Source organism: Lipotes vexillifer, unplaced genomic scaffold (assembly GCF_000442215.2).
Source record: "Lipotes vexillifer unplaced genomic scaffold, Lipotes_vexillifer_v1.1 scaffold49, whole genome shotgun sequence".
NCBI classification, from domain to species: Eukaryota; Metazoa; Chordata; class Mammalia; order Artiodactyla; family Lipotidae; genus Lipotes; species Lipotes vexillifer.
Window position 1 is genome coordinate 578,249 of NW_006790551.1, and position 5,469 is coordinate 583,717.

Genomic DNA, 5,469 nt, shown 5'->3' on the forward strand with positions numbered 1-5,469 from the left:
CCTGCGCGTCCGGAGCCTGTGCTCCGCAACGGGAGAGGCCACAACAGTGAGAGGCCAAAAAAAAAAAAAAAAAAAAAAAAAAAAAAATCTAATGTATAATAAAAAACATTAGAAGATGTTTTTCTGGACCTCCCTGGCATCACCACTATGCAACTCTCAATAGTTCAGGTTTAATAAATCAGTATTTGTAATTAACTTGAAGTTTTCCAACTATGCTGTTTTTAACACTGATCACTGAGAAACATGTAATAATGTGTGCTCTAGTTTTCTTAAAAAGAAATAAATTAAAGGTAATATGCCAGCAAAACAATTCCACTTGTAGTCCTATTTCAACTAGAATTTGAAAAGAAAAAAATGAAAGAGCAGAGACTGCCTCAACTCTTTCTCTGCTATCTGGGAATAACTCTTCCTGATGAGAACCTTATCTGTGATTTTTGTCTTAACCACTAACATGAATAACGTGTAACCTGCATCACTGAGCAGATCATTCTTACTTAAAGAGAATCAAGTGCTTTATATTTCTCTATGGGGGAAAATGAACATATAGAGCTATATTATAGAATAACACAATTTCAGAGAAGGAAAGGACATTAGAGGACATCTAATTCAGAAGCTCATCAAAGCTAAATTTGAAGTGAGACCATGATCAACATTGAGTGAGCTCCTACCATACTTTATTACACCCTATGGGAAAATGCAAAGGAAACAGTAGACATAGTTTTTGTCCTCCAGATACTACTTCTTGAAAAATACTTAATTCATAATCAAATCTTTTATGTTATTATCTTGCTACATTTCTTAGGTGGTAATAAAAATGATTTGAAAGCTGTTTTAATGTGAAGTTATTATAATATTTATCATTTATCAGAATTCAAAGGCTGTAACATATAAAAATTCTTAAATACAAAGTTATATTTTGAAGTATGCTCCATACAAATGAACATAGGTTTGTTTTTTTATTTTTTGGCAGTACGCGGGCCTCTCACTGTTGTGGCCTCTCTTGTTGTGGAGCACAGGCTCCGGACGCGCAGGCTCAGCGGCCATGGATCACAGGCCCAGCCGCTCCGCGGCATGTGGGATCTTCCTGGACTGGGGCACGAACCCGTGTCTCCTGCATCAGCAGGCGGACTCTCAACCACTACGCCACCAGGGAATCCCTGAACATAGTTTTTATATCCTTTTAAATAACCTTAATAATACATAAGTTCAAACGAAAACAGCAACTTCAAAAGAGCTCTTTCCATATCACTTGTCGATAATAAAGACATGACACTTTCTTATGTATTACAAAAGTGAAATATTATTGAATTAATGGCAAATACTTATGATCTATTCAGGAACTTTTAAAAATACAGTGTTACCTCTATGACATAAATTACAGCAAGATCCTTTTTGACCCACCTCCTAGAGACATGGAAATAAAAAAAACAAACAAACAAACAAACGGGACCTAATGAAACTTCAAAGCTTTGGTACAGCAAAGGAAACCATAAACAAGACCAAAAGACAACCCTCAGAATGGGAGAAAATATTTGCAAATGAAGCAAATGACAAAGGATTAATCTCCAAAATTTATAAGCAGCTTATGCAGCTCAATAACAACAAAAAAAACAATCCAAAAATGGGCAGAAGACCTAAATAGACATTTCTCCAAAGAACATATACAGACTGCCAACAAACAAATGAAAGTATGCTCAACATCACTAATCATTAGAGAAATGCAAATCAAAACTACAATGAGATATCATCGCACACCAGTCAGAATGGCCATCATCAAAAAATCTAGAAACAATAAATGCTGGAGAGGGTGTGGAGAAAAGGGAACACTCTTGCACTGCTGGTGGGAATGTGAATTGGTTCAGCCACTATGGAGAACAGTATGGAGGTTCCTTAAAAAACTACAAATAGAACTACCATATGACCCAGCAATCCCACTACTAGGTATATACCCTGAGGAAACCAGAATTCAGAAAGAGTCATGTACCAAAATGTTCATTGCAGCTCTATTTACAATAGCCCGGAGATGGAAACAACCTAAGTGCCCGTCGTCGGATGAATGGATAAAGAAGATGTGGCACATATATACAATGGAATATTACTCAGCCATAAAAAGAAACGAAATTGAGCTATTTGTAATGAGGTGGATAGATCTAGAGTCTGTCATACAGAGTGAAGTAAGTCAGAAAGAGAAGGACAAATACCGTATGCTAACACATATATATGGAATTTAAGAAAAAAAAATGTTATGAAGAACCTAGGGGTAAAACAGGAATAAAGACAGAGACCTACTGGAGAACAGACTTGAGGATATGGGGAGGGGGAAGGGTGAGGTGTGTTAGGGCGAGAGAGAGACATGGACATATATATACTAACAAACGTAAGGTAGATAGCCAGTGGGAAGCAGCCGCATGGCACAGGGAAACCGGCTCGGTTCTTTGTGGCTGTCTGGAGGGGTGGGATAGGGAGGGTGGGAGGGAGGGAGACAAAGAGGGAAGAGATATGGGAACATATATATATGTATAACTGACTCACTCTGTTATAAAGCAGAAACTAACACACCATTGTAAAGCAATTATACTCCAATAAAGATGTAAAAAAAAATACAGTGTTATTTTTTAAATGATTTATCATTAATAGAGTGGATATCTGTATTTTAGGAATATGTAAGTCATTACATTGAAGTCAACCTTATAGTCTAGCAACAATAAAGTGATAAAATGAAAATATTTTATTTATTTAAATATATATGTATACGTATCATATACATGTATGTACATATGTATATACATATATATGTGTATTTATATCTCATAGTAATCTGACATTTTTCTGTTATAACCCTTATTATATAACATTCTAAAATTATATTTGTCTGTATTTTCCACTAATCTGAAAGTATTTTCAGAATAAGGACCATCTTTATCTTGGTTATTTTATCACTGACTCTTAGCTTGGCAAGTAGCATCAACCAGGCACTCAGTGATTTTTGATAACTTTCTGTATTGTAATATATTCTTACTATTTATTATATGACTACAATTTACTTCTGTCATAGTTGAAATATTTTAATTCTAAATTAAATATTTAATTATATAATTTTACTCATAAGTTTTAAAATTAAAATAAACACAAAATGAGTATATGAAACTATTATTGAGGCAATAGAACAAAAGTATGTGGACCAGATTATAGAGAGAGTAAAATATTTGGTGCAATACAATAAAAATTATTGCATAATAAAAAAATAGCTAAAAATATAATCACTGAATGTGAAAGAAACAGCTTTATATACAAAAATTGTTGGCTCTCAGTGCAAATGACAGCAATAGATGTCATGACTGTAAACATACTTAAAAGGCAGTTGAGGAGGAAATGACACTTGAGGTAGAGGGGTCATGAGAGTAAAAATAAAAATACAACTGATAGGAAATAGTTCGATGGCTTTGAATCCAAGTAAACTTTTTACCAAATTATAAGGTTAACATTAATGTCTCTATAAAAATGAGTAGAGAATCTTAGCTGGGGTTTAAGAAGTAGCATATTGAAACCAAATTAAAGAGTTAATATCTAAGGTTAAAGGAAATGCTTACATCAACTAAAGGTGAGAGAGTATATGGGTTTATCAGAATATTCAGGGCTGGTTCTCCAGGATAAAATAATGCCCCTCCATTCCTACTTCTGTTGAACTCTGTATTGGGCCTGTTATAAACTATCCAAGTTAGAAAGCAGCAACCTCTCCAGCAATGACAGTTTCTCCCTTTTGGAACATCTCCAGGGGTAGTACTCTACAAGCTTAAGAAGTTAATGATTTATGAATTTCAACTCTCTTTTGCACTAATTCAGGTCCATTTTCTCTAATTTGTGCTCTACAAGTAAATTCAGTAGATAGTCTCACCATGAATTTGTGTATTCATTTATTCATTAATTTATTATTTCAGTCCACAAATATTTATTATCTGTTCTATGTCAGACTTCGGAAGTAGCCATTTACCTCCCTGAAGGACCCTCTTAGAGTTTCCCATGTTTCCTGATTGAATAAGTTTATATCATTGTGGCTTTTCATTCACTTGGAGTAAGTTTGTTTTAACCTTTGCATAATATGGTAGAGTTAAAAGCATCACTGCATAATCTGATATTCTTAACCGAACTGAGATGTAGTTAAGCAGGTAATTTGACTAATTTTCATGGGAAACCCAGGGCTCCAAAATGAATACCCTGTTTTCCCCCATTAAATTTTTCTTCCTGTTTTTCCTACTTCATATTATGTCATCACATTTACTCCATTTTTCAAGCAAAAACCATCAGTCATTTTTGTCTACTCCATCTCTCATCCCTAATCTACTGGCAACAGTGAATTTCCAGTAGTTACTTTTTCTCTCAAGACTTGCTTCTTCAGCCTCATTGTTTTGTTAGTATCCTCCTAAATTTTCTCTGGACAGTTCACCCCAGCCCAGTGCCTGGCAGAGAGTAGGTGCTCATGAATTAATTAATGCTGTTTTTTTCCCTTCGGTGCTTTTCTACAGTGGCATGATAATACATTTACCCAAAGACTTTCCAGTGAAGTGGTTACAAAAGTGAGGTCAGACTGCCTTGTGTTCACAGACTGTGTCGTTATATGTAATCCCCGTAGCCACTTATGTACCAAGGAGTAAAAACAAAACTTACCTCAGGCAAGTGTTGGAGGCTCAAATGTGTTAATGCATATAAAAAGTATTTTCCTCAGTACCTGACACATGCTAAATGAGCTAAAATAGTCAACATCCTTAGGAAACTCTGCAATGTCCATTTTGTTTTTTCAATCTGGAAAATGCCTGCTTACCCTTAAAGTCTGATCTCAGTTGCTACTGTCTTCCTGAGGCCTTTGCTAAACCTCTTAGGGAAGTGTGCCATTTTATGCATGTGAATATTGCCACTTTTCTCACATTACTGAAATCATGTATTCAGACTTGTATTTCCCCCACTAGACTATGAACATCTCTGAGAGGAGCTATCTTGTCAGAATCTCTTTTTTATTCCTAGGGCCTAATGAGGAGTCTGGCATTTTAAGGGACAGACTGAATATTAGATAAAGTGATTTCCTAACATTATAATACTAGTACATGGCAGAAAAGTTCTTAAGTTCTCTCTAAATAAAATACTAAACTGAAAATGACAAAGGTTACATTTTGAAAGAAAACCAACTTGCATCAATGTTATTAAAACGCCTTTTAAAAGTCACCAAGCCCCAGGTGGCAATGGGAACAGAAGCAATTTCATTTCCAAATTGTGAAAAAACTCTTGCTAGCCTATAAGTTAAGATGCATCCTACCTTGAAAGTACTCCCCTTTGTCAGAAGACTTTGCACTTCACTGAACTCCTTGTATCTCCCTGAACTTAGCTCCTGGCTTGCTCTGAAGCTGACTACATCAACATAACCAATTTCCTTTCAATTGAATGAATAGGTACTTGGCTCATCAAAACAGGCTGAAC